Below are 21,092 nucleotides of genomic sequence, written 5' to 3'. Positions count from 1 at the left end.
AAAACATGACGTAGAAAAACAAAGGCAGACAAAATAGATAAAATAAAGACTAGTTGTTTGCAAAAAAGATTCGCTGTTTATTCATTCAACAAACATTTGTTATGAATGGTCCATGATGTGCCAGGCACAGTTTTAGGTGCCAGAGTGAATAAAACATAAAAATGTCTATCCTTATGGCATCATGATCTAGTGGAAGGCAGAAAATCAACAAGGACAGCATATAGCTTGTCAGACTGTGAAAAATGCTAAGAAAAAAATGAGGGCTGCCTAGGGGTGGGGAGTGCTGGAGAAAAGAGTGAAGTAAATAAGGGGATCAAAAGGCTTCACTGAGAAATTGACATTTGAACGGAGACCCGAAGAATGTGAGAAGCAAATCATGTAGCTATCTGGGGAAAGAACCATCCCAAGGCATGAATGAGTAAGTGCAATGCCCTTGCAAGGGATCCCAAGTATATGCCATGCTTGGTATATTCAAAGAAGACCAAGTGGAGGTCAGAGCAGTGGGAGCCTGAATGCAGATCATGTGGGGCTGCAAAGCCCGTTGGAAGGACTTTGGCTTTTATTGAAATAAGATGGAAAACATCTGAGCAGAGTAGTGATTTGATCGGGCTTAGTTTTTTTTAAAAAAAAAATCACTGCTGTTTTGACTGTTGTGTTGAGAAAAGACTATAGGGGGCAAAGAGCAGATGCAGGAATGCTAGTTGGGAGGCTGGCATGAAAACCTAGCAGAAGAGGACCATGGCTTGGCCAATTTGAGGGCCACAGAGAAGGAAGACCTGAAGGAAGCCTGCAGGCATTCCGAAGGTGGAGCCAACAGCATTGCAGCCACAATGGATGTAGGTGTGAGAGAGAAGCTTCAAGAAGAACTAATTTGGGGTCCCCAGCAACTCAAAGAATGGAAGTGCCATTTACTATGATGAAGAAGATTATGAGAAAAGCAGATCTGGGGGAGAAAGATACAAAATTAGGTCGTGTAAATGTAAGTCTGGGATGTCTATTAGGTTCAGCAGAAGCTAACTACCCACTAAGCATTGGTTATGTATGAGGTCCAGGAGAGAGGTCTGGAATGAAGAGGTTATTTGGGAATCATCAGTGTATTAATAGTTTTATATGTTACCCTCTATGGGTGTAAATGGAATTATTGTAATAAAAAAGTTTTGCAAGAGTTCGTCTGTTTCACAAAATAAGATACCCTTGTGTACAGACTATATGCAATAGTCCCATGCTGAGAAGTTGTCCTGAACGCCTCCCCCTGAGGCTTGTGTGGTATGACATCTCATTTGCCCATTTCAAAGGGATTAAATGCCTCCTGCCTTTCTCTACTTTACCATATCCCCAAGAGGCAACCATGTGGTTGCCAGCAGAGAATAGCTCAGTTGCTCTTGCAGCACATTTGAAAGCAGATGAGAAAAGCCTTCACTCTGAAATAGAAATAACTGAGGGAAAAGTTAGCTCCAACCACCCCAAGAGAGTGGGGGGTCCTGATATTGGAGGGCCCAGCACAATGCTTCAAGGCTTTATCTTCTCCTGGCATACACAAATGTGGCTGCCATAATACAAAGCTCCTATATAAATATGTCAAGGAGCATCCACTCTAGGAGGAGGACAGAAAACTGTCTAAACCTAAAGAAGGGTGTGGAGAGGGGCAGTGCAGAGATAGGGTTTCCTAGGCATTGCCTTACACAAACGGCAGATGCCTAATTAAAGCATTTGCAATTAGCTTAGCTTGTTCTGTGATTCCTTCCTGCAAACAAATAAGATGGAGAGACTATATTAGCTCTTGGCAATCTAGTTCTAAAAAAACTTTCATCCCATCATCACTCCTTTGTCCTGCTCTGAAGAGCTGAACCACAATGTACACTGAATAAACTATCTGACTTAACTCCTGGTTCAAAATAGTATTTTTCCTTCCATTTCATATAGGAGTGCAACTACCCATTTACTTTTAAAGCATGAGTACTTATTTTGAATTTAATCCAAGTTCTTAATTTGGATGCCTTATTTTTATTTGGTGAAGATAACAGTCTTCCCAACTCTCGCGATCCTTCTGATTCAACATATTCGATTAGTGCAATGTTACCGCCTACTCAAAATACAACTGCTATATGTGTTTAATGTTGGAAAAAGCATTTACTAGATTTTGGAAGAATTTGAGGGGTGTGTGTTTGCGTGTAAATAAAAAGCTGCACTTACTGCTCCCTTGTAATAACCACCCACTTGAAGGCACATATATTTTTTTTACTGTAGGGAAAATAAAAAAGTCCACTCTAAGTGGAGAAACATGAACCATGTGTGACTATTTCTTTCATTAATTCGACATTTACTTGAGTGTTCTATGCTGGTTCTTATAAAATTTTAACCTATTTAAGCTTAGGTATTATAGTCAGTAAGTATATTCAGCCGACGGCTGCTAAGAAATGTTTTTTGGTATCTACTTAACATTTACATATGCAGATTATATGCATTATTGAGAATGCAGCATATCTCTAAAGGTGATAGCTGCAAAACCTAACACATAGGGAAGGCTGTCACCCACAAACACTGTAAGGAACATAAAATAGAATGTTTCTTTACATCAAGGTGAAAAAAAGGCTCATAATACAAAAGAAAGGTTTTAAATTTGATGTTGTTTGTTCTTTTCTGCTTTAGAGTGGTTTGCAAAGTGCCTATTCAAGACTGTCCTAAAGCCAAAATAATAACAGAAACTAGGGGTTACTCAAGATTCAAATAGAAGTTACCATACAAACAAGCATGGGTAAACCAAATTCAAATAGCTAGTGCAATTATTTTTTAATAGATAGTTTAGGTTAATAGGTGGAGACATAGTTCTGCCACTGTATTTAAGGTTAGGTTAATAATTAACTTTGGTGCCTGGAGTAGTTTAATCAAAGCTTACTGTAAATCATAAAACTGCTCCATGCAGACTAAACACAGCATTAAAGTCATACAAAATTCTTCCAATCTTGACCTCTGGTAGCCATTTGGGTATGGTGTAAAAAAGAATATTTTCATTCAGAATTAAACACAGGCACCTTTACTTTTGGGAGAAAACCTAATTAAATAATTAATTAAACCACCAGTCTTCCCTGCCATCACTGTAGCATACCACGGACTTGACGCCCAAGATGTGTGTCTACCAAGGGAAGGACGACGAACAATTATCAGGATTAAAGAAAGGCAAGGCAAAGGCACTCGACCTTCTCATCCTGGAAAGACTTAAAAACCAGCGCTGGGGGGCATTAAATAGCTTTTCTGAGACCTGCTGGCACAACACTGCAAGTGAGTTAAATGGCTTTTCAGATCTGAGGTAAAGAAAGTTGTGCGTACAAGTGCGAGGGGTTGTGGAGTGTGTGTGTGTGTCCGTGCGCTCCTGTGTTTTAAACCTTTCACAGATCGCATTCAGTAGCGTAAAAAAACTGAGCGTAAAAAAAAAGGAGCGATCCCACTGTGGCTGTGCCTGGCCACCGCAGTTCCAAAGCAGCCACCTTTCTCCCAAAGACAGACGCGGAACAGCCTGCAGGGCTCCCCAGGGCGACTCAGGCCGGAGGCGGCCCCTGGAGGTGCTTGCCCTGGCTGTAAAGACAGCGCCTCCAGTCTCCGTTTCCTCCCGCGCTCCACGCGCACCTGGCTCTGCTTCGCCCCTCCCTGGACATCGCCTCTGGGAAATCGCGCGCGGGGCGCAGATGGCTCGGTTGCAAGCCAGCGAGCCCGGGCCTGGGTCCTCACACACCTTCGCCACAGCCTCTGTCCACAGTGGCCGCACCTGCCTCCAGAGTCCTGCTTCCCCATCCATCCCTTCCCCGGCTTGTCGAGCAAGTACTGCCGGCCAGGAGGCTCCACTCTCCAAAGGGCCGGGACCTAGCTCCTAGCCGCACACGGAGCTGCCCATTTGATTCCCTCCAGATCCGGCTTCCCGCGGACTGCACAGGCTGAGCCCCAATCCGGTCCTGCCTGCCGCCCCTGGCTTTCAGGGAAACTTTCCAGAAGCACCAGGTCTAGTGACCCCGCCGCTGTAAAGTGGGAGGAGGCGCTGGGCGTAGGGGCGGTGAGGGAGCGGGAAAAACAGCGGAATTCTGTTTCCTTTCCCGACGTCCGCAAGTCCGGGACAGCTCCCTGGCTCCCCCTGTGCCGCTCGGGTCGTGCGAGGAGGGGGGAGACCTCAGGATCCTGTTTTGCACGGTCTCCCACAGTGAGGAGCTGAGAAAAACGCGGAGAATCGGGACAAGAGACACTTCCCTCTCCAGCAGGGTCAGGCAGGGTGGGTGGGCACTGCCCGGCTGACTCTCCAGCGCCCCACTGCTCCCTGGGCAGTGCCCCAGGACACAGCGAAGAGTCGGGACAGAACCCTTGTCTGGATTTCACACCCAGGGCCATCTCTTGCCAGGTCTCCCACCCTTCCCCCTCCTGGGACATCTTTCCAGAGCGAGACCGCGCAGATCTGGGAGGAGGGCACAGCGTGCGCCAGCCCCGGTGCAGAGGGCTCGGTGCTTCAGGGGGACGCAGCCGCGACGGACTACATCCTCGCCGCACGGGGTGGGAGCTGCGGCGGGGGACAGGACCCAGGGCGGGGGCGCCGCGCCACCCGAACGGCTGCTCCTGGGCTCACTTATTCGAGCAAACAAAGCCCGGAACCTCTGGTGGCAGCGGCCACAGGAGCCAGGATCTCAGCAAGAGACAGGGCGCGCGGGTGCCTAGGGCCATTACAAGTTTCTCGCACGCCACGGAGCCCAGCCCAGACCCCACACTGACAACAAAAGATTCTCTCCGCTTTCACACCGTCTCTGCGGAACCCCTTCTCCCACCTGGCACAGGACGAAAACAGCGCTGTTCTACCCAACCCCCTCCAGCCTTCGAGGGCAAAACCCCTTCCCCTGCCTTCGACATCGGGCCAGGGAGCTTCTGAGAATCCCACTCTCTAGGGCCCGCTCTGCTCCCTGCTTGGCCCGCGAAAGGATGAGCCTTGGGTCTCACACACACACCCCCGGGAGGAACAACCATACGCGCCGTCGCGGCCCGGGGCGGCGCCGGGCGAGTGCGCAACGCGGGTGGGAAAGCTCTCGACGTGGAGCCCGGCGTTCTTTAGGGCACAGGGCGGAGAGGAACCGCAGGCAGGGCTCACGGCTACTCCCCCAGGACCTACTCCCCCAGGACCGGGCAACGCTTGAGAAACGGAGACACAAGACAAAATAAAACGCAAGCACCACAAAGCCGATAGTATCCGCTAGCCACGGCCCTGGGACCCTGAGGCTGGAGTCCAGCTGCCCGGGAGGTGGGGCGCGCCAGGGCGTCCGGGCCGTACCTTTTAGGTGCATCGACGGACCGGCGGCCGGGGCTCGGAGCGGACTGGTACAGCGTGTATCCCATTTAGTAATCCATTATCGAGGGGATCTCTCCGGGCCGCGGGCTGCGCTCTCTCCTTCGCAAGCCTTTGTCATTCCTACATGTGTGCTTGTCTCTTTGGGGGAAATAGTCGCGGCGACTACTTTCTGGGATGCAAGCGCGATGTGTTCATCTCCAATGACGAGCGTAGAAGGGGCGAGGAAAAAAGAAGCCAAAACAAAAAAAAAAAAAAAAAAAAAAAAAAAGAAGAAGAAGAAGAAAAAGAAAACCAACAAGGAAGAGGGTAAATGTTCAAGAAACTCTGCTCCAAATCCAAATTCCACTTGAATTCCACTCCGGTGAGTCCCCTTGGTGGTGTCTGCGCCGATTAAGAAGTCATTTCAGGGCGGGGGGCGGGGTGGGGGCTGGGGCAGGGGTGCACAGCTCTGGCCCGGCTCTGTGGCCGGGAGCGCGGTGCCACGGGTGTGGTGATGCTGGCCGCGGCCACACGCTGCTAAGCGGGCATTGCGGGCGGCCGGCACCGCGGAGGAGCGCCTCTGCTGCGTCCCGAGCGCCTGGGCAGCCGAGTGCGCGGGGAGCAGAGTTGGCTGCAGCCTCACCCGGAGCCGCTCACTACTCCTCTGTCACCGGAGAGGCCGCCGCTCCCGGGCGGAGCCAAATCCCGGACTGGATTGCGCAGATCGGACTCTCCTCCCTCAACTCCGCCTACTTTGGCTGGCGTCTCCTCCGACCCAAAGGAGAGCTGTGTGTGAGTGCGAGTGAGTGAGGCAGAGGGAGAAACTACGCGGTGTGGCTGCAGGTGGAGCCTTGGACCTACTGGCTAGCGCCGCTTCCTTCCACCAGGATTCCTGGCCCCACCAAGCGCTAGGCGGAGGCTCAGCGGGGGCGACTCCGGCAGGAGCCCAACCCTCACCTCCCCCGCCCCCACATCTGCTCTAGCTAAGAGAAAAAAAAAAAAAAAAAATCCCGGACAGCATTGCTGAGTCCTGCCAAATCAGAAAAATAAATAAAAATAGACGTAGTGCAGGAGCGAGTTACAAGAAAGGTTTTGTTCATCGATTTTCCTAAATGGAAAAGTTTTAAAGCATGAGGGTAAGTGAACGTCGAGCCTTTCTGATTCTGATTACTGTTATCAAGAGGTAGATTCCAGAAGCGATGGACGCTCTACGTAGCTAGATGAATTGGATAGAGGCCGCTGCGGTTAAAAATACACTTGGAAGATAAGAACACAGCTATTAGTTACGCACAAACACATGTTAATAAAGCATGTGAAGTAAGCAAACCAGTGGAGAGAATGATGTTTTTAACGACGGCGATCTATTTTAAAAGCTCTTAAAGTTCACAGTCTGTGGACTGGTCTTAGAAATAAGTAAACTTCAGAAATAACAGGCAAACAATTCCAATGGGAACCCAACAGCTTTATGGAAGAAGAAAATCGCAGCTACTTCCAAGGCGCTATTGTTACGATCACAAGAAGAAAGGCAGGCACAGCCTTCTTTCACCACTTGAACTTTCAATAGCTACAAAGTCTTGCAGTTACAGGCTTGTGCCAACTCGTCGGGCACCACCACCACGTTCCCCTCCCCCTGCCGCTGCGCCCCGAAAGCAACTGCGCTCCGCGGCTATTGCTCCCCAAGGGAGCTTCGCAGATGTGCAGACCACAGTCGCAGCCTTTAAGCAAAGTAACACCGGACGGCCCAGCAATTCACGGAGAGCTATTTACTAGTCATGGAATCGGCTGAGAAAAGCAAGTACGGAGATCAGGATCTCAGTCCCACTTAGGCCGAGTTTCTTTATATTGGAAACTGTACCTGTTCCCTACTTAGGACTAGGGCCACTAACAAGTCCGCGTTCCTTTTTTTGTCGCTTCTGCATGTACAGACATCTGCTCAAAAGTCTTCACAAAGAATAAATGCACACGGGTCAACACCCATTCCCCCCACCACTACCACCACCTGGAAAAGGCGGGGAGAATGATAGGAAAAAGAAGAAAAAATCAGTACCTCTGCTGTTCTCCAGAACTGTCAGCAGGGGCCGCTAACTCCACCTTTCCCGGGCAAAGGCAGCTACAGACCTGGGGTAGCGGGGGGCGCGGCCCTAGGTGCGCGCGCAGCCCCCGACGCTCCTAGAGGCAGCCTGGGGAGGGGGTTGGGGAGTGTGAGGCGGGGGGTAGGATTGCGGGTTCCTGCGGGTTGGTTGGGGGCCGGCTCCGGGACGTCTCCTTAGAATCCCGCGGGGCTCGGAGAAGGACCTGGCGGCCAAGACGGCTCGATCCCTGGCTGCGCTATTTAACGCCCAGATTTGGGCTGATGACCGCACGGTCAGTGCCAGCTGGTCCCCAGCTCGTCCGTGCGCCCCAGGCGCGGTACCGCAGCCAGATGGTCCGGCCCCTACGGCCCGCGCGGTTTTCGGTCCTGCGCTCCACCCAACCCCGGTCGCCGAGGCTCCTTCTCTGCTCTCCACCGCTGATTTACATGCTAATTGTGTCTGGGAAAAGTTCTTTAATTGGCAGAATTAGGCAGAGCAAACGAATTGTTTCACAGGTTGAACCAAATTAATTCCGGGTTTAGCTCCTTCCCTTAGAGAAACAAACAATTAAGTTGTTTTATTTGCTTTATGGATGTATTGGAAATGCCCCACATCGGGTTTTAGGACATTGTTTAAAGGGACATTATTTTCAATATTAATATTGCATGTTAAATTTGTAGTAATGCTCAGCCAAGAAGCAAGTGATTAAAATTACCCAATTTAAAAGTATAGAATACGAGAGTTAAAGAATTGGAGTCTACTTTTTCACGGTCAAGAAATACCACCCAGAATCTTCCTGGCAATTACTAGATCCTAGTCTCACCATCCAAGTAGGAGCCGTCCTTCTGACCACGTGGTGTTACATTTCCACCTGCCAGAAGAGCTGCTCCCGGAGCTGGAAAAAAAGCCAGCTATTGTCGGGCTCCGGAAACACTCAGGGGAGCACCTGTGGGGAAGCCAGGCGATGGAACCTCATGACATCATTTCCCATATGTGCGCCTCGGACTCACTTCCAGAAGCCTGCCGTAAGTTTTCAGTAAAACCACTGCCCCTTCAAAGTCTTTGAAGTCTGCAATGTATATCCTGTCCCTTCAGGGAAAGAAAGCCAAAGACTTAAAGAATCACAAAGTAATTAGAAGGAGCTTTCGCTGTTTTTTAAAAAAGTGACATAAAGTGGAGTGTTTAAGGCCCTGGTCTCTGGAGGCCATCTGCAGGTAATGTAACTTAGCTGGTGACCTTGGGCGGGATTCACCTGTAAATGAGGATTCTTATTCTACTCACTCCCCAAGAAGCCTGTGATTACATTAGATGATCTTTGTAAGTCTGGAGTCCAAAGCACACACTGCTTTGTAAAGATTAAGTGGCACATTGTCATCCTTGCCATCCTCCACATCAGTTCTGCCATCCCGTTTTACAGGAGTTACATGGAGGCACAGAGAAAAGAAGTGGCTTGACCTGTGTCAGTGAGTGAGTCAGGGCTGGGAGCTACCTGTAATAACTCCTCCTCCCCTTCTTAAATGTCTGGTGGCAGCTCCCACTTTCCTCAGATCACCTGGAAAAAAGTGTGGAGGAAGATTAAAATAAAGCAGAAAGATAAACTCACTCAGGTTCCCTGCGAAGACCACGTCTAGCTGTTTGATCAGAATCTCTGCTTTGAGACAAAACGGGGTAATGAACTTGGGAGAAGAAAGGGCTGCTGCTACTCACAATTCCTTGAGGGTGTAAGTTCATGGGGACACACTCAAGGAGCACAGTTTGTACATTCAGGCCATTATCATTTATAATCAAGAAACCTATCTGTACCCTCAGCCCCTTCTCCAAAATTTCCTCCACCTTTTTGCCTTAAGTCAGTGATTTTAAAATCCACTTGCACTTTTAGATGACCAGGGGAGCTCTTCAGTGATGCAAATCCCCAAGCTCAAGATTCTAATTCATCAGGAAGGACTGGGACCTAGACATGGGTAGGTTTTAAAACTCCAAAGATGATTCTCATTTGCAGCCAGGGATGAGAACCACGGTCACAATAAATCCTGGCTGTGTTCTAAACCAACTGCTTTTCCCCAGCCTTTTTCTTTTGGGGGCTGTTTCTTCTCCTTCTTGCCCCTTTATTCCTCTTCCTTAAGAAAGTGAGGTCCGTTTCCTTGCTTCTCATGCTGCTTTCAGGCCATTTCTCCTCTAAAAACCTCTGGCTGACCTTGGTGGCTATATTCTACACATACATTTGTGGTCTCATTTTAACCCATTCTTCAAAGACTTACTGACCTCCTATCTGTCCCTCCACCTGTCATCACTCATGGTAGTGTTAACATCCATATATCCACTGACCGGCTTTTCCATTTCTTGCCTTCCTCATCTATGCTGTCTTTGTCTGATCCCCTCTGCCACCCACTCCAGGCTTTATGCTGGACCTTATTATCAAAAAGGCCCCATCTTCCAGATCACTAATTCTGACATCCCACTTCCCAATCCCTTCTCCTTCAACCTTCCTTGCTCATGCACCCCTCTACATTCACTCTGATTTCTTGAGGACCTCCAGATTGTTGATTTTGCTTCTCTCTCGATCTGCCTACTCTCTCCCTTCTTTCATTCCTCTCTCTGACTAGCATTGCTTCATAGTGTCAATCCCTCTCTCTTGCAAATACTTTCAATTCCTTTGCTCCTCTGTTTTTTGGTCCACATCTGTCTGACTAAAAGCTAGTTCTGAACTGTGTATACCTCAGCAGACTCTGCTCCTGAACTGGGCAGCTGAAGCCTGCTGGAAATCATGTAGGGAAGTTATTATCAACCTCAATCACATCCAAAGCACTGCCTTATCTCCGTTAGCCACTAACATTTTCCCTTTAGCCAGATGTCTCACCCTTCATGCCTCGTACTTCCCTGAAAAAAACACAGTCCATCAGAAGGGGACGTTTTTGCTTCTGTACTCATTATTTTCTAAGTGTCTCTTCTTATGAACGAGGCAGTGTCCCTCCTCCAGTAGGAGGCCAGTCCCTCCTGATGTTCCCAATAATTCACACATTCTCAGAAATTCTGTCCTATTTTCTCTAGACCCTCTCCTGCACCTGCCCATCAGCATGTAAGCAAGCTTCGGTCTTTCCCATCTTAGAAACAGCCCACCTTGGACCCCATTTCTTTCAAGCCACTCTCTTCTCTCCTCTCTTCTAAAGCCAGACATTCCCAGAGATTGTTGACAACCAGTGTTGCCACTTCCTGCTCTTTCATCAACTCAGTCCCCTTTTGCTAGTCTTCAGTGACAGTCGTGACAGTAATTACAGTAGATATTTTAACATTTTCATTTTATTTGAATTATCAGCAACAATGAACTTGTTTCTTCTGAAATATTCTCTGCTCTTTGCTTCCATGACACACCCCTGTCTCTTGGTTCTCCTCTCATTTTTGTTTAACGTAGTCTCTCTTTTGAGAAAATTGAAAGATTGTCAAAGACTAATATAACCAACATCCCAATTTTCATTACTCAGAATTAACAACTGTTATTATTTTGTCATTTTTGTTTACTGTCTTTAAGAAATAAAACATGGTGGATAAAGCTTAACCTTCTTATCATCAATATCTTTTCTTACTCTCACTCTCATTTTCTTTTTTTTCATAAGTAATGCTATTATAAGTTTTCTGTGCATCCTTACATCTTGTTTCTGTACTTTTACATATGCCATATGTATCTGTGACCAATACATAGCAATATTTTTTGTTTCTTTTACTCCCAAATTAACATTAAATTCTATTCTCTCTTGTCCTGTTATTCATTCTGCAGATTGTAGCCTAAGTTATCTTTGAAAGATACACATATGATTATGTCAAGCCCTGCTTGAAACACTTCAGAGGCATCCATAGGTACCCCCAAGCCCTAACACAGCCTTAACACTGTGCATGATTAGTTTCTTGCCTACCTCTCTGCTCTCGTCTCCGCCATGCTCCCATCGCTGTCTTGCTTTCTTGCAGCATTACTGGTATTTCAGTTCCTGGAAAGCTCCATGTTCCTTCTTTCTAACTACAGGCCTGCCCTCGTGCTCCTGCCTGGAATACTGGAATTTCCCCTTCTCCCTGTCTACCTGGCTAACCCCTACTCATCCTTCCATGTCCCTGCCTCAAACAAGACTTCCCTGATAAGTCGTATTGCCCATTATGTATTCTCAAAGTATCCTGTGAATTTGCTTCATAGTACATATCAGACATTACAGCTAGTATTAATATTGGGTGCAATTATTTGCTGAGTGCTTCTCTTTTCTGTTAAATCACAAGTTTCTCAAGTCTTCGAACTACATCTCTGTAATTTTCTCTTGTATCCCTAGCACTTAACCAAGAGTGAGGGTACATAAAGGAGGACATGAGTTAGTGAAAGCGATGAGTTCCTTTTCAAGGATTCAGTAGGATAAGGAATAGATCCTTAGATGGAAAGGATCATTTAAAAAGGAACAGAAAAAAAACCACTAGAAATATATATGCTCTTCTGATTTTGAGATTCTAGTTCCAAAGATGAACAAAATCTAGGCTTCTCCCAACACAGAATTTCGACTGTAAAGTGTCTAATTTGCTTTTTGAATGGGGAGAAAAAGATTTATAGATGACAGTGATGAGTAAATATAACAATTACAAAAACAAGATGCTTGAAAATAAGATGCAATAGGAATATAAATAGAACTCTAGAAGACTCATGGAAGGAGATAAACTGAAATTTGAATTCACTGGGAACAATGTCAGATCATCTCCAAGGGCCAGCTCTACCAGCAAGCTGGAGTTGCTAACAGTGATTTACTGTCTGCCTCTCCATGAATAGCTTCACAGTGGGCCTCCCACCCTGTGTGTGACAGCCATTCCACTGTACCATAGTGGAGCTTTGGCTCCATTCACTTCTGATATCAAATTATTGTTTGGGAAATTAAGAGAATGGTAGATTAGAAATAAGGTAATGAATGAACAATACATGTTAATTAAACCAGAACTCCATTTTTTCCTCTACAAAAGCTCTTACATTGAGTTGAAATCTCTAGTTATGTAACACAAAGACTGTCTTTGGCCCTGTTTTCTTCTTTTTGTTCCAAAACAACTTCTTTTAATTGCCCCACCTACTAATATTTAGACTTAAAGATATCTATCGGGATGTGAGATTGTTTAAAAATGCAGTTACCTAAATGTAATTTATACTTTTCATAACCAGATAAACTGGTTGATTAAATACCACTTTGGAATTTGCTATTTGGCCAAAAGAATGATGAAAATGAAAATATACTTCTTTTTGAGAACTGCCTTTCAAGGCCTTTGCTTCCAGGTAGTGGAAGCCCTACTTGAAGAGAAGATTGTTCTGGCACGTGCTTAAATATAAAATTATGCTTCAATTTGTTCCAATTCTAGTTTTTAGATTATGTGAGAAAACTGTACTGATATCAACTGAAAGACATTTTCTGGGCTGTTTATTATAATGAATGTGTATTTAAGAGTAATTTTATAACCAGAGAAATGAAGACAACTAAGGGTGTTTTGTTTTCTTTAACATTGAAACTTTAAAACAGAAGACAGCTGTTTTAAACATCTCAACTTAGGCTGGATAATTGTGAACAATGAATGTACTTAAAAAATCATATGCTTGGATCGAAAGTACAGTTTTAATCAAGTATAAAAAACTATCTTGTTGAATATAAATTTATCATCTGAAAACTCCCCTGTACATATAATTATAAAAAATAAGGATGGTTTCCCAATATCTTAACTTGATCTTGAATTTTGGATTTTGTGCCTGGGACAAGTCTGTAGTTAACTGTCCTGTAAAATACTGACTAAACTAGTTAGATTTGAGTGTTTTCAGATGTAACTTTTTTGGCTGGAATGAGTTTAAATGTTACATTTCAAAATAAATAATGTATAATTCGGCCCTTTCCAAAAGTTTCAGATGATTCAGCCACTAGTTACCAGTGCGTGATTTGTACTTCACTAAATATAAGCGGAACAATTGATGTCAATTTCTCTGTGAAACCTCTTAAATATATCTTTATTCATAACCAAGTACTTATTAATATAAACTAGAATGTTACATTTTAACATTTGAACCGAAAACCTACACACCTGTTTTCTTAAGAACTACTGTATTGTGTTATTTCATTATATTATTAAGACTCTTATAAATACATACGTGTTGATTTCCTCATAATTCCTCTCCCTTTCTTTGCATGCCTCAAAGCAATTGAGTCATTTCCTTTCTCCCAGTCACCTTTTAAAGGCTTTCCTTCTGTTGAAGCAAACTTTTGAAGGTCCCTAACCCTTTTCTCCTCCTCACTATTACTGTTCCCTTCTATTCAATGCTTTCTGAACAAGATTGCAGATTTGGATTTTTAAGTTATTACAGTCCAATGTTTGACTTTTTTTTTTTTTTTTTTGGCTAAATTCCCTTGCTTTAGGGGATTTCCTCTTTTTGTTTAATTCCTTAGTCAATACATTACCTTTTTAGGTTACTTATTTTATTGTAAACTGGTTAGCTATTTTTCTTGTAAAACACACCAAATAAACTTTAATAAAAATGGCATATGACAGCATTAATTAGCTAACTGTGGACCAAGAACTCGCCTGAGACTCTCAGGTTCCTTTCAGTGCGTTGTTGATGAAGGTGACTCAAGATGCAGCGATACTTATCAGCATTGCTTCTCCTGATCATGTAACAACATCCTCCTTCCAGCTGCTCAGACCTCACCATCTTGAGCCGTCCTTGACTCCTCCCTTTTTCCCATTTGTCACATCCAATTCATCAGCAAATCCTGTCGGCCTACCTTCAAAATATATCCAGAGTCTGATCACTTCTCCTTTTCACCATTGTCTCACTGGTCCAAGCCACCATCATTTCATCTGGGGTTTTTGCAATAGTTTTATAACTGGTTTCCCTGCTTCTGAACTTACTTCCCTTGAATCTAATCCCAAATAGCAGCCAGAATAATCCTTTAACTCATTCATTAAAATCATATGCATTCTTTGGTCACAGTCAGTGTAAAAGCCAAAGCCCATACCACCTGGCTTCTGCCGCGCTCTGGCCTTGGCTTCTCCACTTCTCCCCACCTCTCACTCCACTCTGGCCACCCTGCCTCCTGCCCATTCCCACCTCAGACTCTTGTTTCTTCCTATTCCTGCAAAACCATTTCCTCTGGTATCCACAGGGCTCATTCCATCATCTCCTGCAGGCCCTTGCTCCCACGTCAGTGTCTCAGCCAGGCCTCCCTGACCATATAAATAACAACTCCCCATACTTCTTCCTACTCCCCTTACCCTATTCTACTTCTCCTCATAGCACTTATTGCCATCTGACCCTGTATGTATTTACCTGTTTGTTTAATGACTGTCTCCTACCACTTAGTGGTAAGCTTCATCAGGGCAGAAGCAGGCTCTTTCATTAGCCACAGTATCGCCGGCAATTAGAATAGTACCTGGTACAATCCTATACCTGCAGTCAATATTTGCTGAGTGATTGAGTGAATAACCACATTTTACCACATTTAATGTCTATCACATTAGGGCCACTGAGGCAAGTATTATAAACTAGGTAATGTTAAAAGCAAATGAGCAGCTTTCTGTCAAGAAATGTTCCCAAATGTAGTGGTTTTAAAAAATGTACTTTATTTGTCTAACGTTACAGTAGACAGCCTGTGGTACTTTTTTAAAAAATCCAGTTTGCCGGATGATGCTACTTGCTGGTTATTTCAGATGTTCACTTCCACAGACCACGAGGAATAGGAGAGCTAGCCTTATATCATCACCTCCATCTAGGCATCTATGATCTATGTTAGTCAGCTGGAGCTGCTAAAACAAAATACCACAGGCTTCATGGCTTAAACAACAGAAATTTATTTCCTCAAAATTCTGGAGACTGGAAGTCTAAGATCCAGGTTCTGGCCAGTTTGTCTTCTGGCGAAGTCTCTCTTTCTCCTGCTGGCTTACAGTACAACACCTTCTCACCATGTCCTCACATGGCTTCTCTTTGATGCATGAGAGCAGAGAGAGAGACAAATATTGAGACAGAGTTGGTTTTCTGGTGTTTCTTCTTAGAAGGGTACTCACTAATCCCATAGAATCAAGGCCCCACCCTATGACCTCATGTAAGCTTCCTTACTCCTAATACTGTCACATTGGAGATTAAGGTTTCAACATATGAAATTTGAGTGAACAGAAACATTGAGACCTTAACAGCCTCCCTTTGAGGCTTAGCTCAGTCCTGTGGTATCCCAGGCCCACTCTTGCCTGGGCTGGCTTACATAAAGGAGGGGCTAGCAGGGCTAGTGGCTTGAATCTCACGTTCAGAAAAGTTCTCGGATGATCTATTTTGACCTTTTCTTCAAAATGTTCACACATACCATAAACATTAAAATGTTATATATAACATATTTATGTGTATATAAAATATATAAAAAACATACATAAAATACATACCCCAAAGCATTGCACTTTTATTTTACAAATTAAATATTAATATTTGCACAGGTAAAGCCTGTTTTAGCACTTGTTATTTTTTTCATGGAATGGAAGGATGAACGGTCTGGCCCTACCTCAGTGTCAGAGAGGCCTTCTCTTCTAGATTTGGACACAATGTCCACCAAGCTGACCATCCTTATTAATCTTATCTCAACATTGGCCCTTCCTGGCAGCAATTCTTTCCTCTGTTTTACTCTCTGTACAGCTGTGTGATTCTTGTCCCCGAACTGGGACTCCTACCCATCTCTTGCCTTCCAAATCTTCTTTTTATAATCTTTTCTTCTCTGGGACTTCTCCAAAATGAACAAGGCCTCCCATACCTGCAGTGTCTTCACTGACTCATCTTTCCATCCTCTAGTTCACCCCTACTATAGCAGGCAAAAGGATCCCAAGCACTTTGTGGAGATTTTTGAGTAACAAGATCTTTATCGATTGTCAGCGTAGATGCAAAAACATGAAACCTGCTCCCCCATGATGGTATTCACAGAGAAGCCTCTACATGGGCATAGAGACCAGTTCTATAAAATGAGGGGCTCTGCTGAGACATTGTTTGGCTCTTGGGGAAGCAGCATGTGTGTGAAAAAGCAAAGGTTTGAGGCCTAGAAAATCCAGGTAAGCCCAGACAATCCTGAGCCTTTTCTTGTTTCTTCTGAGATTATGGATCTGAAATCTCCAAGCAAAAATTGTTTGGAGTACAAAAAACACCCTAGTGAATAAACATGGCAAGCATGCTCCTGAAGCTTTATGGGGGAATGTGCGATTTCCCCATCAATTGTCCCAGTGTTCTCTGCATTGGCATAGTTCAGGTCTGGAGTCACCCTTCCAGGGTGACTGTGAAAAAGCCCATAATTGAGGCTCACATTTCCCTGGAATCGAACTGGGGTGTGGGGATTAAGGTACTTGCCGCAAAGACATCTTCCAACTTCCTTTGATAACAAATTTGGGACAAAGATTCTATTTTTAAAAACTACACACAAAAAAAGTAGTGATAATAGAAAAAAGATAAACTGAAAGCATGCAAAGTTTTTAAAAAGACAAAAGTAGAACATTATCAAAGCAGCATCCTCCTGGGCTACGATCTTCCCCAAACACTGAAAAAATGGCCTTCTGGCTACTATTCTAAGAGCTTTGGAGTATTATCCTATTTAGTTTTCATAATAATGATTCTAATGTGCAAGGCCTTTTATGATTTCCATTAAACAGACAAGCAAATGTGGCAACCAAATATTAAGACTTGGCCAAAATTTTACAGGTGTGAAATGACCGAGGCAGAGTTGGCGCCCACCCACCTACTGCTCTGCATAGTCAGGCAAAGAGGGTACACATCTTCTATGCAGTTGGTTCCTTGTTTCAGCCATTTGGAAAAATGCACAGAAGTCCAAAATGTCTTTGAGGCATAAGGTTACTGCTAATTTAACAAAATATAAGTAGGTTCAAAATGCGTGTAATGTTATGGCGAATCTTTCTCTAACACAAGTTCAGCAAATTGTTTACATTTAAATGTGTACTCATTCAAACAAAAACCAAATTACATGAAAATTTTAATTATGAAAGGGATAAAGCAGAGGTTGGTAATTTGATTTATGGAAAAGATTATTTGCTTTTGAGAGGGATCAAGGTTGAAGAAAGCTCTTGATTTAGGCTTAATGTCTAACTGTACTAAAATTATACTTACAACGTATGTCTGTTGCATGAAGAATGAATGCACTGTAGGTTCTGTGCTTTCAAGTGTGTGCTCAATTTCTTCCAGACATGGGCATGGCTGTGTACACCAGCTGATTTTCCTCTTGAGCTGGTTCCGGAAACTGTGAAATATCAAAATGTTTTCTCTTCTTAGAATATGAGCTTCTAACAACAACAATGAAAAAAGTCAACTCCCTGCACTGGGATAACTGACTATCCACTTGAAAAATAGTAAACTTAACTCCTATCTCACACCACTTTTGGCAATAAATTTCAGATGGATTAAATATCTAAAAGTAAAAGAAAAACAAAAACAAAATATCAGGGTTAAAAATATGAGGGTTAAATGAGTATAGGAGATAACACAATTATGATCTTGGGGGAGAAAATGCCTTTTTAAGACACTAAAAGCAAAACCTGTAAAGGAAAAAATTAAAAATTGTGACTATTTTCAAAATAAAAACTTTCCAAGACAAAATATACCATAAATAATGTAAGAAAAGGAAAAAAAAGCAAGCAGATGAAAAGAAAATATTTGCAACCTAATTTACAGATAAAGGATTAGCATATAGAATATATAAGGGAGTTATACAAATTTAATAAGATATTGATAAACAATTTGATAGGTAAAAGTGGGAAAAACACATAAAGGGGTAATACTTAGGAAGAAATGAAATTGGCCAATATATATCCCAGATGTTCAACTTCAACATCAATCAGGAGAATACAAATTTAAGTAGTAAGATAATATTTTCTGGTACTCATCAGATTGACGAAGATATTAATACCAAATGTTGACAAATATATGTTGACAGTACCAAATGTTCAAGCAGCCTCATGAATTACTAGTGAGAATATGAACTGGTATAGCCACCTGAGAGGACAATTGGACAGTATCTATTAAAATTGATAATGGGCCAGACATGGTGGCTCAGGCCTATAATCCCAGCACTTTGGGAGGCCAAGATGGGCAGATCACAAGGTCAGAAGTTCGAGACCAGCCTGACCAACATGATGAAACCCCATCTCTACTAAAAAAAATACAAAAATTAGCTGGGCATGGTGATAGATTCCTGTAATTCCAGCTACTCAGGAATCTAAGGCCAGAGAATTGCTTAAACCCCATAGGCAGAGGTTGCAGTGAGCCAAGAAAGTGCCATTGCACTCCAGTCTGGGTGACAGAGCAAGACTCCATCTCAAGCAAACAAACAAACAAATTGGATGACGTGCATATTCTGTGATCCAGCAAGTCATCTTTGAGAAATATTCACCTTTGTATACAAAAAGGCATGTATAAAGATTCTCATTGCAGAATTGTTGATTGAAAAAAAAGAAATTAATTAAATACCTATCAATATGGTGATAGTTACTTAAAACAGTTAATAGACTGGGCAGAGATTAGTCAATGGTTACAAGGCTACAGTTAGATAGGCGAAATAAGTTCTGTGTTCTATTTTATACTAGAGACTAGAGTTAACAATAATGGATTGTATATTTCAAAATACTTGAAGATAGGCTTTTTAATGTTCTCATCACAAATGATAAATGTGAAAGGTGATAGATATGCTAATTACCCTGATTTGATCATTATACAACGTATACATGTATGAAAACAGCACATTGTACCCCATAAATGTGTACAAATTATATGTCAATCATAAAAAATACAATAGTTAATAGGATCTGGTAATTATATATCAGAATATTATGCAGCTCCAGTACCCATAACTACTATGAAAATTCACCAAGGCATATTTTACAAAAAACAAGTTAAAAATGCCTGTGCACAGGAAGAGTTTTTAAATGCACATAATAAAAATAACTTTATAAATCTATGGGTACATTTTATTTTCTTTTTGAGAAAAAAATCTGAATACATGCTTGTACTTGGAAATTGATTATGGGGATCAGAATTGGGGGAGAAGCATCTAGATACAGGAGGGCATTGATATGGACTGAACATGTGTGTACCTTCAGAATTCATATGTTGAAGCCCTAACCCCCAGTGTGGCTGAATTTGGAATAAGGAAATGATTAGGATTAGATGAGGTCAGAAGGGGCAGGACGGGTTCCTGAGTCGATGGGATTATTGTCCTTATAAGAAGAGACACAGCCAGGCATGGTGGCTCATGCCTGTAATCCCAGCATTTTGGGAGGCCGAGGCAGGCAGATTACTTGAGGTCAGGAATTTGAGACCAGCCTGGCCAACATGGCAAAACCCTGTCTCTACTAAAAATACAAAAAGTAGTCAGGCGTGGTGGCATGAGCCTGTAATCCCAGCTACCCCAGAAGCTGAGGCAGGAGAATCGCTTGAACCCAGGAGGTGGAGGTTGCAGTAAACCAAGATTGCACCATGCAATCTAGGTTACAGAGTGAAAATTCATCTTAAAACAACAAAAAAGAGAGACACCAGAGAACTCTCTCTTCTCCCTCAATCCCTTTCTTTTTCTTTCTCTTTTCTTGCACAGCAGGGAACAAAGTCCATATGAAGATACAGTGAGAAGGCAAGAAGGCATTCATCTGCAAGCCAGGAAAAGAGCCCTTACCAGAAACCAAACGCTGTGAGAACTTGATCTTGGAATTCCCAGCCTCCAGAACTGTGAGAAAATAAATTTCTGTTGTCTAAGCCACACAGTCTGTAGTATACTGTAATGTACTGTTATGGCAGCCTGAGCAGATTACGACAGGTGTCAAAGAGGACTTCAGCCTTAGCTGAAATGTTAGATGTAACATTTTAATGTTTTAGAATGAGAATGTATTTATGTATGACTCGTGTGATTAGAACATTAACTTCTTAAAGTCAACTTTCTCTTCCCTCTTCACCCATAACCGCCCTTTTTTCCTTTATCTTCCTTTGAACAATATTAATCAAGGCCTGTGGCAGACATATACATTCTGAGCCTTCCAGCAACATTTTTCTAAAAGACCTGTCTTCAGGTCAAGGTCCCTAAAAATAAATCTTCTCACCACAGAACACAGGGGTGTGCTTATTTAGTTTTGTTTAATAAAATATTTATTGAACTCTTATTGAAGTTCAATTAACTTTATTCATTATAAGATATTATACTAACACTGTCACAAATTTAAAGACAAGACAATTTCCTCATTACACCTCCACTGGAAACACAACCATGATTTCCATTTTTAGGCATTCCTTTCTAGGCTATCTATACGCTTACCGTTTTTTTTTTTTTTTTTTGGCAGTCATCAAATGGTTTATATAATTTTGCACATATCTTTTTTCACAGCATAAAACCTTTATAATTGCCATTTTAATGGTTACTCAACATTTTATTCAGTTTTAATTGACTTATCTATTCCCGTGTGGTTGACATTTAGGCCATTTCCAAATTTTTATTATAGATAATGTTGAATAAACATTTTCACATACATGAATTTTAAAATTTGAGTTATTTCCTTAAAATAAATTCTTCGGGGTATTACTAAACCACATGATACAAGCAGATTTTATGACTATTGATCAAAATTATTCAATAGAGTTCCAAAGCTTCGTGCCAATTAATGATGCCACCAGCAATGTGCAAATATACTGCATTTTCAGCATTGATTATACA

The 21,092-nt window shown here is 43.0% G+C and overlaps 1 protein-coding gene and 1 long non-coding RNA gene across 4 annotated transcripts in view; one reads left to right on the top strand and one right to left on the bottom strand.

The window, feature by feature from the left end:
- SEMA6A (semaphorin 6A) overlaps positions 1 to 6,175 on the bottom strand; it is a 132,738-nt gene extending 126,563 nt beyond the window's left edge. Inside the window, exon 1 of one of the 3 annotated variants that reach the window (XM_032273474.1) lies at positions 5,300 to 6,175. The gene's annotated coding sequence lies outside the window, so the exon portion shown is untranslated. The remainder of the gene's footprint in view (positions 1 to 5,299) is intronic. The other 2 variants (XM_032273420.1, XM_032273373.1) reach the window with 2 other exon arrangements.
- Positions 6,176 to 7,567: 1,392 nt separating this feature from the next.
- LOC116547781 lies at positions 7,568 to 20,861 on the top strand. The gene is made up of 4 exons (XR_004267191.1): positions 7,568 to 9,089; positions 9,248 to 9,329; positions 11,141 to 11,220; positions 19,986 to 20,861. It is a non-coding gene; the product is annotated as an uncharacterized LOC116547781 (long non-coding RNA).
- The last annotated feature ends 231 nt before the right edge of the window (positions 20,862 to 21,092 follow it).

This window comes from Sapajus apella, unplaced genomic scaffold (genome assembly GCF_009761245.1).
Source record: "Sapajus apella isolate SASKATOON/1434 unplaced genomic scaffold, GSC_monkey_1.0 scaffold1, whole genome shotgun sequence".
In the NCBI taxonomy this organism is placed as follows: Eukaryota; Metazoa; Chordata; class Mammalia; order Primates; family Cebidae; genus Sapajus; species Sapajus apella.
Note: the sequence above shows the minus strand (reverse complement) of the source record. Positions and strands in the feature narration are given on the sequence as shown.